The sequence below is a fragment of the Capricornis sumatraensis genome, chromosome 3 (assembly GCF_032405125.1).
Source record: "Capricornis sumatraensis isolate serow.1 chromosome 3, serow.2, whole genome shotgun sequence".
Taxonomy (NCBI): Eukaryota; Metazoa; Chordata; class Mammalia; order Artiodactyla; family Bovidae; genus Capricornis; species Capricornis sumatraensis.
Window position 1 is genome coordinate 50,323,913 of NC_091071.1, and position 14,327 is coordinate 50,338,239.

The following is a 14,327-nucleotide window of genomic DNA, read 5'->3' on the forward strand; positions in this document are numbered from 1 at the left end:
TGCTGTCTGCCAGATCCGGTTTCCTTCCTTCTCTGCCGGACTCTGTCCTCAAAAGGCAGAACTTTCAGAGACTATTTTCTTTGGGCTCTCTTGCCAGCTGGCTTCCTCTGAGGATTGGCCAGTGGGTGTGTTGCAGGAAGGAGGACCCCTTCCAGGGCCCAAAACTGGGCTCTTGTCTAACACTCAGAAATGAATTATCCGAGGAGACACATGTGCTGGCAAAGCAAGAGATTTTATTAGGAAAGGGCACCCGGGTGGAAAGCAGTAGGGTAAGGGAACCCAGGAGAACGGCTCTGCCGCGTGGTTCGCAATGTCGGGTTTTATGGTGATGGGATTAGTTTCCGGGTGGTCTTTGGCCAATCATTCTAATTCAGAGTTTTTCCTGGTGGCACACACATCGCTCAGCCAAGATGGATGCTAGCGAGAGGGATTCCTGGAAGTGGATGGACATGCGGTGTCTCCTTTAGACCTTTCCCGAACTCTTCTGGTTGGTGGTGACTTATTAGTTCCGTATTCCTTATCAGGATCTCCTGTCATAAAACAACTCATGCAAATGGTTACTATGGTAGCTGGCCAGGGTGGGCGGTTTCAACCAGTGTGCTTCCCCTAACAGGTGAACCAACAGTAGATTGAAAGTGAAAGTTGCTCAGTCCTATCCAACTCTTTGAGACCCTATGGACTATATAGTCCATGGAATTCTCCAGGACAGAATGCTGGAGTGGGTATCCTTTCCCTTCTCCAGGGGATCTTCCCAACCCAGGGATCAAACCGGGATCTCCCTCATTGCAGGCGGATTCTTTACCAACTGAGCTATCAGGGAAGTCCAACAGTAGATTGGAGAGTAGCAAAAGGAAAAAGGAGGAAGGTTGGGGGATTTTTTTCCCCCACCTTTTTTTGTTCTTGTTGATGTTTTGGGCCTCGAAGGTTCCTACAAGGCAGCCCCTGCTGCTGCTTCTGCTGCTAAGTCACTTCAGTCATGTCCAACTCTGTGCGACGCCATAGACGACAGCCCACCAGGCTCCCCTGGGATTCTCCAGGCAAGAACACTGGAGCGGGTTGCCATTTCCTTCTCCAATGCGTGAAAGTGAAAAGTGAAAGTGAAGTTGCTAAGTCGTGTCCGACTCTTAGTGACCCCATGGACTGCAGCCTACCAGGCTCCTCCATCCATGGGATTTTCCAGGCAAGAGTAGTGGAGTGGGTTGCCATTGCCTTCTCTGAAACCTAACCCTAAGTTTCTGTAAATAGTCAGCTCAATAAAATCTCTTCTGTTGAAACATCTAAGTGGTAGTTGGCAGACTGATGGACTAAAGAACATTGGTGAACACCGTGAAACACAAATCTTTTATTTTGTATGCATTGTATTTTACATCTGAGCTTTCAGGTATTGGCAAGGTAATTGTAGAATGATTTACAAGTTTCCTGAAGCAGGAATTTGAATTACTATGAGGCCAGTGTTTGGGAATGTAACCCTCTGACTATTGTTCTCCACTTCTCCATACGTTTTTTGACAAGAAACACTCAGTTGCATTTTATTGAAGACATCATTCACTACAGTATGGTGGTATTAAAATTTGATGTTTTCAGTGGAATCTGTAAGGAAATATTCTTAAATATCAGGTATACCATATAAATGAGACAAAGGTCATATATAGATTTTGGAGAAGCTTCTTTCTCATCTTTGAACCAGACCTTAGGACATCCCTGCACAATCCCAGGGCTCCTTGGAGCACAGTTTAAAGATACAGATTTGGAGAGTGCAAGAGTCTGGAAGATATATCCTTCATAAATATCAGGTGTGTAGTATATTTCTCTAGGCTAGATTCCTAGAATCACACGGTCAACCATATGATTTTGCCCATTGCCCTTCAAAACCCTCCTCACTGTGAATGATCTTGCTTTTCTCATTACTGCGTCTATTATGAAATACAACCCCCCCCCCGCCACATTTCCTAGTTTCTCATCATAGTTTTAATTACATTTTTATTGTTAGTGAATTTATTTCCCTTGTCTATTTGCCATTTGTAGTTCCTTTTATCCTCTTCCTTCCCACCTGTTTTTAGCTGCATTTTCATGTTTGACCATTTTTTGTTTATTCAATACATATTTTTCTTTAGTTATTGTTTATAAGGAGGATAATTGCTTTGCAATGTGCTGGTTTCTATTGTACAACAGTGTCAGTGAGTCATAAGTGAAAGTGTTAGTTGCTCTTTTGCGATTCCATGGACTCTAGCTTGCTAGGCATCTACGTCCATGGATTTCTCCAGGCAAGAATGCTGGAGGGGTTGCCATTCCCTTCTCCAGGGGATCTTCCCGACCCAGGGATCGAACCTGGGTCTCCTGCTTTGCAGGCAGATTCTTTACTGTCTGAGCCAGCAGGGAAGCCCACATATATGTATACCCCCTTGTTTTTGAGACCCCCTCTCCCCTCCCATCCACTCCAACACAAGACGACCCTGTGTTATATAGCAGCTTCCACATATAATTCCTTGTATCTAGGTATTATGCTAATGATATAAATGATAAACAATACAATTATGCCTCTGCCCTAATGGAGCTCACAAACTAGTAATATTGTAGTCTTACTATTTATCCTGTTTAATTCAATTAACAATATAGTGTATATGGCAACTTTTTGTCACATTTGTTGTGAGTAATTTGTTATGATGAATTTTTATTATTACAAATTAAAATTTTTTTGTCTAGTCAAATCTATGGGTCTTTGTATTTATGCCTAGAAAATCCTTTTTACAACCAAAGATCAGATCAATATTCACTTTTATTTCTCCTATTTTTCACTATTTGATATTTTAGATTTAAGTCTTTAATAATCTGTAAGTTTTTAAAGACTTTATTGAATTTGTTTCAATATTGGTCTTGTTTTGTCTTGTTTTTTTGACCAGGAGGCATGTGGCTCTTAGCTCCCTGACTAGGGATCAAACCTGCACACCCTGCGTTGGAAGGCAAATGCCTTCCACTGGACTGCCAGGGAAGTCCCTAGAGGTTATTTTGGGAAGCTCTAAATTGACTTCCCCTGGCTCAAAAATCTAGCCAATTTTCCTGACATCATTATTGAACAGACAGTAATCTCTGATGACAAATAGATCATGTATTAAATTCTTTTATGCACTAGGCTATATTTCTGGATCCTCTATTTGTTTTTGTTCATCTTCATCCACCTCTGAATTGCTGTGCCAAAGTCATAGCTTTTTATTTATTGTATTTATTTATTTGGCAGCATCACGTCTTAGTTGCAGCACTCAGACTAAGTAATTGCAGTATGTGGGTTTAGCTGTTCCTCGTCATGTGGGATCTTAGTTCCCAGACCAGAAACTGAACCCATGACCCTTGCATTGCAAGGCAGATTCTTAACCATTGGACCACCAGCGAAGTCCCTGGCATAGCTTTTAAGCAGCAAACTGGGTAACTCTTCATCAAAATTCCTTCCAAATATTCAAAATATTTGTGTTTTCAAATGAAATTTATTAACTATTTTTCTGGTTATAAAAATAATGCATGATGAAGACAAGTTGTGGAAACTTTGAGAAAATGTGGAAAATGTAAAGAATGAAACAAAACTCGCCCCAAATTCTGTGACTGTTAACATTTTGGAACATAACTTTCCATCTTTTGTGTGTGTGTGTATATATATATATATTATTTCCACAAATATTACCAAACATACTGTTTTGTAAACTGCTCTTTAATCACCATTTATGAGCATTTCACCATATCATTAAATATTCCTTTGAAATATGATTTTTAATGACATATTAGCCAAGGCCTCTAGCGTAAGGGTCAATATAGTAGTGTCAGGGAGTGCTCACAGACTCCTGGACTCAGTCATATCCTTCACTCAGTCTTATCAAGCTAGCATTGAGGTCACCAGTTGTTGTCACATGGACCAGTGTTGGATGCCTGCCACCGTCACACTTCACAGCTTGAAATCAGCTGTTGCAAACTTGAAATCGGTGTTGACTGTAATCCGCTGGATTGTAATGGGTTTTGGAGCATTTGCCATCTATATCTTATGTTAGGCATCTGTAAAAATGACTCAACCATAGGATGTTAGGTAGCTAACAAATAGGCAAAAATGTAGGTTATTCAAACAAGAACTAAACTTGAATTGATTTAGTTATGAGATTTCTAGCACCATATTGCACAATCTTATTTTTGTTTTCCTTTAAAAAATCATTAACTGATAGGACTTCCCTGGTGGTGGAGTGGATAAGAATCCACTTGCCAATGCAGAGGACAGGTGTCAGTCCCTGCTCTGTGAAGATTCCGCTTGTGGTAGAGCAAGGAAGCGGGCGTGCCACACCCACTGAGCCTGCGCTCTGGAGCCCTGGAGCACAGCTCAGTAGCCAGCGTGCTGTAATGAAGACTCAGCGCAAATAAAAAAATCATTAATTAATATAAATCGTTTATACTTGCCTTAGAAAAGCCTGAACAACTCATGAAAATAAAGCATATTCATGGTTTACGGAAGAATTTAGGGGAAGAAGAACCCTTAACGTTTTTCATAGAATATTTAAAACTCCTTGAATTTTTCTTAAATTACAGTGAAATTAACTAAACTATATAAACTAGGGGGCTTTGAGTGTGGTATTGAGGGCTACACGTAGCTGAAATCCCACGAAAGCAAAGGGTTAATTTCTAGAACAAGTCATGCAGATATATTTATAGGCACTTCCCAGTGTATGGGAACATAGGCTTATCTCTATGACAGTCTCACCAGGCCTGAGTGTTTATCTTTACTCTCTCACACTCTATACACACAAACACCCACACACACATATACATGCATTAAACTTCATAAAATGGGAATTATCTTTTTTTTCACTTACCTTTCTATAGAAGGGCTGCTTACTGCATTCCAAGATGTGAAACATAACAAATGTCAAAGCCTTAAGTATTATATATGGATACTTAGGATCTGAGCTCTCCTCTGTCTCAAGGGAATTAAAAGCTGGAAGCTGACAGCAAAATGTTCAGGGTAGGGGCACTGGATTGCCTTGCTTCATCTGAACACTTTTTAAATTAACTGACCAGCCCAGTCCCTGCTGATTAGGTGTAGACTTCTGCTGTTCAAGTACAAAGGTTAACCTCTGGAGCAAGCATAGCATATTATCAATGAGTCATTTCCTCCAATTGTTAAACATCCCTCAATATTTTCTTGTTTACCTTAGCTATCCATGGAAAGTCCTAAAATCAACTTCTGTTGGAGACCCCTTGACACTCTTTAGGTTATATTTTGAATATTTATATCCTCATTGCTTTTTCCTTTTTTGAATTTTACTTTGAAATATATTTGCCCAGCATTTTTTTTTAGAACTGTTAATTTTATAATCTATCTTTTGGATATTACATGGCAAGCATGAGTATGATACTAATTTCATAGGGAAAGGTGCATTAAAATTCCTTAAACTTCTTAGGCATTCAAAAATAGAACTTTAAGAAGCTTGTTTAACATGTCTAATATGCAGAATCCAATTCTTTCCCCAAACCACACCCTCCATACTCATGTTACCTACTTATTCTGGTAAAACCTTAAGCCAAGAGACTGGAAAGGCTAGTGGAAACAAGTAGATCTTTCATATGCAAATTATACTTGTGTTTCTTTTTTATTAAATGACCTCCTTCTATGATCCATAAAGTTTATCATTACTTAGGTAATATTAGGAAACAAGTATATTTGGCTACATGAGATTGTACTATTAATCCTAACACTTTACAACTTTAAAATAATTTTAGCTTTCAAATGTCTTTACAGTTACTCAACTTTTTACCCTAAGTGCTTTTCATGAAAAGAAAAGTGTTTTTTTCCTACAGGATATGCTGACACTGAAATGTGTACTGAAATTTTGCTTATTGTGATCAGTTTCAAATTTCTACAAAGGAAGTGTCATAAATGGAAAGAACACATTGGAAGATTAGAAAGAACATATACTTAACTCCTGTTTTGGCTGTTATTGTTCACACAGCTTTATTTTTTCATATATGTTTGTTTCTGTCTTAGGCTGCACTTGGTCTTAGTTGAGATACTCTGGATCTTGGGTCTTTGTTGCAACACGCAAACTTAGTTGTAGCATGTGGGATCTAGTTCCCTGACCAGGGATCAAACATTTTTCCTCTTTTTTTTTTTTTTTTTTCACAAGTTAAATTTATTACCTGAATATACAGTTAAATTTTATCTTGGAAACAGCAACAAATGTGGTTCAGCAGATGCTTCTGTGAGCACCAATGAGTTAAGGAAAGTTGCAGACTATTGCTTGACACCAAGATGAGGAAAAGGAGGCTAATTCCCAGTCACCATCTATGTCTGCACTGCCATTTCTGGTTTCTTGCTCATCTTCCCTTTCTAAAAAAAAAATTATTTAATTTTGGCTGGGCTGGGTCTTCATCGCTGTGCAGGCTTTTCTTGAGTTGTTGGTGCCGAGGCTACTCTCTAATCGCACTGCACAGGCTTCTCATCGCAGCGGCTCCTCTTGCTGTGGAGCACAGGCTCTGGGGCACATGGGGTTCAGTAGCTGTGGCTCCTGCGCTCTAGAGCGCAGGTTCAGTAGTTGTGGCACATGAGCTTAGCTGCTCCGTCGTATCTTCCCCCACATCAGGGATTGAACCAGCGGCTCCTGCATTGGCAGGTGAATTCTTTACCACTGAGCAACCAGGGAAGCCCCTGTCTTTGCTTCAGATAGTCTTATCTTCAGGGTGATTACGGACGTTTTGTCCTCAACATACTCCAAGGTCTAGGAGGAGATGAGAGTATAGCTACAGCTGTTATCTAATTTGTTGTTGTTGAAGTCATAACTTAAAACTTGGGAAAAAAGAGAAATCTTTGATGTTACCATTTATCATAAATTTTTCATCAGCTGCATATTATTTCCTACCTCATCCACTCTGAATTGTTTTTTTTTTTTTTTCATTTCATTTATTTATTTAGACTACGCTGGGTCTTCATTGCATTTCAAGGAAAAGACATTGGTTTAATAGCTGTGGCATACAAGTTTTGTTGCCCTGTGGCATGTGGAATCTTCCCAGACAAAGCATCGAAACTGTGCCCCCTACATTGGCAGGCAGATTCTTAACCATTGGGTCACCAGTGAAGTCCCCACACTGAATCTTAAAAACACACACCAAACAAATATTGTCATCTTGCCTTCCACTATTTTTTGCTTTAATGACTATTTTTCCTCTAAGTACAGGCAGAAATTTTACAAATTTTGATTGATCTTACCACTAATAACATGGGATGCATTATCTTGGTTTTTTAATTTAAGATTTGGAGGCAAGGGTCTCAAAGGAGGGTTTCTCAGCATTGAGGCTGCACAAAATACTGATGTTCACGTTTCTCGTTTGTTACCTCTTTATCTTTGGGAAGGTGAATGTAGCATTAAGAATAGTAGCAGACCTCACCAACCAAACACCAGAACAATAAAAATGTGACTCTGAAGAGGACTCAAAGTCTTCTCACATAAGTGGAAAAGCATATGAGTTTGACAGTCATTTGATTTTATTTCTCCTCCCCCAAAGAAATAGCAAATATTAAGAAATCCAAAGTTCATAAGAGCGAACTATATGCATACTTTAAGAAAAGTTTTAGTCTTCTTACATATTATTATTGCTATGTATGCGTGTGTGTGTAGTTGCTTCAATTGTGTCTGACTCTTTGCAACCCTACAGACTGCAGCCCACCAGGCTTCCTGCCTAAGGAATTCTCTAGGCAAGCGTACTGGAGTGGGTTCCCATGCCCTCCTGCAGGGGATCTTCCCAACCCAGGGATGGAACTCCCATCTCCTGTGGCTCCTGCATTGCAGGCGGATTCTTTACCGCTGAGCCACCAGGGAAGCCCATTGCTATGTTCAGATGCGTACAATTCTAGGGAATTGTAGGGAAACCTCGAAGAGTTTAAAGACTATAATTATCACAAAAGGTTTTCTTGATTATATAGTTTCCAGTTGACCTTGCTAACATAACAGTATTTGTAACTGTGCTTACCAAACTTGGTGAGTGAAAAAAGTGATGTCGCTCAGTCGTGTCTGACTATTTGTGACCCTGTGGACTGTAGCCTACCAGGCTTCTCTGTCCATGGGATTCTCCAGGCAAGAATACTGGAGTGGGTTACCATTTCCTTCTTCAGGGGATCTTCCCAACCCAGAGCTCAAACCCAGGTCTCCCACTTTGGAGGCAGATGCTTTAACCTCTGAGCCACGAGGGAAGCCCTTAAGAAAGGTCAATTTACACATTAACTCATTTGGGGATGTTATAGTGGTAATATAAAATATTTATTGCTAAACTGAAATCCTGAAGACTATATATAGTATGCATATTTCAAAATAATGAAGCTAATTTGACATTACATATTAGAAATATGCCCATTATTAGAAATATGCAAATAGACATTTGTACTATTATCATGTACCAAGGCTTATGTTTTTTGAAAACAAAGTGCTTCATAATGTCAGTGTTATATCTTGGGTTGTATATATAAGAGTTATGCATGTATTTTTATGTTAATTATTAAAGACAAAATTGTGCATGCAATATATCAAAATAAGCAATAAATGAAAGCTCTTACGTAAGGAATCTGATTTGGAGACACTACCTTAAGAAAAAAACATGTCTTCTCTTCCCATCTTTGATGTGATATAATCACCACCTGGTGGCAGCTTACTAGAAACCCAGTACACGCCACAAATTCATCCGAAAAGTATTTGGGGAATTACCTACAAAGAAAACGTGGTAGGTTTTGTGTAATGTTTTTTATGTTCTTAAAAACAACTTTTTGTTGCAAAACAATTATTTACTCTCAAGAGAAACAATAGAAAATATAAATTGTAATAGCGAAGTAGAGAGTCACCCCTGTTTCTACTACCACCCAAGGATAACTGCTGCTAACATTTTGGGTATATATTCTTCTAGAGTGTTTCTGTGCATATATACACAGATTTTTTTTTTCTAACAGAAACCATCTTTGTTTTTGAAATTTCCCATTTTATTCATGCTCCTAACTTTATCAGCTGCTGTTTGAATCAATACACTGAGCATGATACTGGCTGATGATCTGAGAAACAACCCATCATTGCTTACCAAATCCACATAATGCTGGAACTCATGAACATCCCCAGTATCCAAATAGATGGTTAAATCTCATGATCTCTGAATCTAAGGTGACCAATTTATAGCGCAAAAAAGTTAAACCAGGGACTTCCCTGGTGGTCCAGTGGTTAAGAATCTGCCTTTCAATGCAGGGGAGGTGGGTTTGATCCCTGGTTGGGGAACTAAGATCCCACAAGCCACGAAGAAATTAAGCCCATGCCACAACTCCTGAGCCTGTGAACCACAATTAGAGAGTCTGTGGGCCACAATAAAAGACCTCATATGATGTAATGAGGATTCCATGTGCTGAGATCCAAAGCAGCCAAATGAATAAAAACCAAAACAACCTGGATTCTTCTGAGTAGCCTTTTCTGATTCTTAGACTATGACAAGTGGCCCTACCCTGTGCTCCCATCACACCATGTAAACTCCAAGGCTGCAGGGCCCAACACCTAACTCAGCATCTGGATCATTAGAGGCCCTCAGTGACTAGACAAAGCACCAAGAGAGAGGCAGATATACCACAAGTGTGTGTGAAATTCCATGTGACCAGAAAGAGAAAGTTGAAAAGAAAGGGCACTCAGAAATGTGGCTCAAAGGTAAGCAATATTAAAAAATGTTTTAGTCACTGGTTCAATTGTTAAATTTAAATTTAAAATAATTCATTTCCTCAGTTGCACTAGACACATTTCAAGTGTTCAGTATCATTTGTGTCTGGTGTTGAACAACATGTGTGTGTGTTAAGTCGCTTCAGTCATGCCCAGCTCTGCGGGACCCCATGGACTGCAGCCTGCTGGGCTCCTCTGTCCAAGGATTTCTCCGGGCAAGAATACTGGAGTGGGTTGCCATGCCCTGCTCCAGGGGATCTTCCCAACCCAAGGATTGAACCCTCCTCTCTTACATCTCCTGCACTGGCAGGCAGGCTCTTTACCACCAGCACCACCTGGGAAGCTTGAACAACATGGTAATAGATGACGGTGAGACTTTTTAGCAATTAAATAATAAGTCAAAAGGGTATCCTAGGAAGACTTGTTATCAGTAAAATCAGTAAAGGATGTTGAGAGACAAGAGAGAAGTCAAATCTGGAATGAACATACTAGAACGTACACGAATGTGGGTACTAGACTGGTAGCAGTGAGGTGTTGAGAGGAGCGGGCAAATCTGAGATAGGTTGCAGAGAAATCACTGGTATGCCTGGATGACTGATCGGCAACGGGAGAAGAAAAAACTATTCAAGAGCGGTAGCCAGCCTCCAAGCAGCCCTCAATGACCCCTGCTTCCCAATAATCACGTCCTGGTGGAGTCCCCGCCCACATTGTACCAGGCGTGGTCTGTGTGACCCATAGTTATTCAATAGTGATGGTACCTCATTCCCAAGATTAGGTTATAACAGATATGGTGGCTTCTGTCTTGGTGGCTCTCTTTTGGATCACTCAGTCTGGAAGAAGCTAGCTGCTACTTTTCAAGAAACTGTAAAGAGAAAACCCTGAGGCTAGAATTGAAGGCTGCCAGCAGGCATGTGAGTGAGTTTGGAAGTGGGCTCTTCTGCCCCAGGAGAGCACGCAAATGACCACTGTCCCAGCTAATGAACTGACTGCAGTCTCAGCAAAGATTCTGAGCCAGAACCACCCACCTAAGCCTCTCTCTGATTCCTGAGCCTCAGAATCAGAGACATAATAAATATTTGTTGCTTTAAGTTGCTAAACTTTGGGCTAATTTGTATCAGCAAGTGATAATTATTGCATCAAACACTAATAAAAAGATAACCTAATTTAAAAATGAGCAAGAGAGTTAAAACTGCTACTTTACAGAAAGAGATTAAAAAGTATATGAAAAAGTGCTCAATATCAGTAGCTACAAGGGAAATGTAACTGAAAACCACAATGAGATAATACTAAACACACACCAGTAGACTAAAATTAAAAAGACTGACAGCATAAAATATTGATAAGGATGTGGAGCAAACACAATTTTTTTTTAGGTTGAGATATAATTCATAATACAGATTTACCAATTTAAATTATGTAATTCAATGGTTTTTAGTTTAGTGCAACCATAACAATGGGCTTCCATGGTAAGTCAGTGGTAAAAAATCCACCTGCCAATGCAGGAGGGGCAGGAGATTCAGGTTTGATCCCTGGGTTGGGAAGAGCCCCTGGAGAAGGAAATGGCAACCCACTCCAGTATTCTTGCCTGGGAAATCCCATGGACAGAGGAGGCTGGCAGGTTACAGTCCATGGTTTCACAAAAGAGTCAGACATGACTTAGCAACTAAACAACAACAACAACAAAAAATCAGAACATATTTTAGAATATTTTTATTATACCAAAAAGAAACTCATATGACTTAGCTGTCACCCTCCAGTTGTCCCACCACTCCTCCCAAGCCCTAGGCAGCCACTAGTCTACTTTCTATCCCTATATATTTGCTCGTTCTAGACACTCATATCAATGGAATCATAAAAAATGTCACCTATTGTGACTGGCTTCTTCACTTTGCAGTGTTTTCAAGGTTCATTTATGTGGTAGCATGTATCAACAGTTCATTTCTCTTTATTGTCAAATAATATTTTATTGTGTGCGTATATCACTTAAAATCCACCAGTTAGGCCAATTTTTTCATGACTATAAATAATGCTTTCATAAAGATTTGTGTGGACTATGTTTTCATTTCCCTTGGGTGTATATCCAGAAGTGGAATTGATAGGTCTCATGGTAACTCTGTGTTTAACCATTTAAGGGACTGTCAGACTTCTTTTCTGAAATGGCCATGCCATTTTACGTTCCCACCAGTATTCAGGATTCCAATTTCTCCATCAACACCTGTTATTATTTGTCTCTTTGATTATAGCCACCCTAATAGGTATGAAGTCACATCTCATTATGGTTTTGATTTGCATTTCCCTGATGGCCAATCATATTGAGCACCTTGTCATATGATTATTGATCATTTGTACATCCTCTTTGATCTTCTATGGTGGCTTAAACAGTAGAGAATCTACCTGCAGGGCAAGAAACCTGGGTTCAATCCCTCGGTCAGGAAGATCCCCTGGAGAAGGAAATGGCAATCCACTCCAGTATTCTTGCCTGGGAAATCCCGTGAGCAGAGGAGCCTGGTGGGTTACAACCCATTGGGTGGCAAAGAATTGAAAATGACTTAGTGACTAAGCAACAACAACAGCTTCTTTGGAGAACTGTCTTTTCAATCTTCTGTCCATCTAAAAGATTGGGCTATTTGTCATTTTTTACTATTGAGTTGTTACAGTTCTTTACATATTGTAGATACCACCTCCTTACCATATATATCATTTGCAAATTTGTTTCCCATTCTGTGGATTGTCAGCAACTAGAATTCTTAGTCTAAAATAATACAAACACTGAAAAAGATTTTAGGTTACATAATTTTCCCAAGGTCACTAAATTCTTAGTGTGTTAGAGGCAGGTCAGGATTGAATACATAATTTGTGGAGCTTAGTGCAAAATGAAAATGCAGATTCCTTTGTTCAAAAATTATTAAAAGATTAGCAATAAAGCAAAGGCACAGTCCTTATAAGCATGGGGCCCTGTGAGCCACAGATTACACACACATGAAGCTGGGGCATAGGGAAGATTTGAATTTTGGACTTATCATGGGAAAGCCCATGCTTTTCAAAGTAAACCATGCTGATGATTGTTCATTTTTTGTATATTGTCACCCTGCTTATTTAACTTATATGCAGAGTACATCATGAGAAATGTTGGGCTGGATGAAGCATACGCACACTAACTGACGGTAATGTGAGAGTTCAGTTCAGTCACTCAGTAGTGTCCGACTCTTTGCAACCCTATGGAGTGCAGCACGAAAGTCTTCCCTGTCCATCATCAACTCCCAGAGTTTACTCAAACTCATGTCCATTGAGACGGTGATGCCATCCAGCCATCTCATCCTCTGTTGTTCCCTTTTCCTTCTGCCTTCAATCTTTCCCAGCATCAGGGTCTTTTCAAATGAGTCAGTTCTTCACATCAGGTGGTCAAAGTATTGGAGTTTCAGCTTCAGCATCAGTCCTTCCAATGAATATTCAGGAATGATTTCTTTTAGGATGGATTGGTTGGATCTCCTTGCAGTTAAAGTGACTCTCAAGAGTCTTCTCCAACACCACAGTTCAAAAGCATCAATTCTTCCGTGCTCAGCTTTATAGTCCAACTGTCACATCCATACATGACTCCTGGAAAAACCATAGCTTTGACTAGATGGACCTTTGTTGACAAAGTAATGTCTCTGCTTTTTAATATGCTGTCTAGGTTGGTCATAGCTCTTTTTCCAAGGAGCAAACATCTTTCAATTTCTGCAGCCACCATCTGCAGTGATTTTGGAGCCCCCCCAAATAAAGTCTGTCACTATTTCCATCTATTTCCTATGAAGTGATGGGACCAGATGCCATGATCTTAGTTTTCTGAATGTTGAGTTTAAGCCAAATTTTTCACTCTCCTCTTTCACTTTCATCAAGAGGCTCTTTAGTTCTTCTTTGCTTTCTGCCATAAGTGTGGTGTCATCTACATATCTGAGGTTATGGATATTTCTCCTGGCAATCTTGATTCCAGGTTATGCTTCATCCAGCCCGGCATTTCTCATGATGTACTCTGCATATAAGTTAAGTAAGCAGGGTGACAATATATAGCCTTGACATACTCCTTTCCCAATCTGGAACCAGTCTGTTGTTCCATGTCCAGTTCTAACTGTTGCTTGTCGACCTGCTTACAGATTTCTCAGGCGGCAGGTCAGGTGGTCTGGTATTCCCATCTCTTGAAGAATGTTCCACAGTTTGTTGTGATCCATACAAATCAAAGAATTTAGCATAGTCAATAAAGCAGGAGCAGGTATTTTTCTGGAACTCTCTTGCTTTTTCGATGATCCCAATGGATGTTGGCAATTTGATCTCTGGTTCCTCTGCCTTTTCTAAATCCAGCTTGAACATGTGGAAGTTCGTGGTTCAAGTACTGTTAAAGCCTGGCTTGGAGAATTTTGAGCATTCTTTTGCTAGGATGTGAGATGAGTGCATTTTCATAGTCTGAGCATTCTTTGGCATTGCCTTTCTTCAGTCCCAAAGACGGTGATGTCAGAGGGTGATGTCAAATAGCAATTTCCCACAACTGATTAAAAACTGAATTGGAAGTCAGGAGTTCTTTCTGTCACCCTGTTTGTCCTCTGTTCAATGGGTATTTGGTAATTATATTTGAGGTAAGTAGAAAGG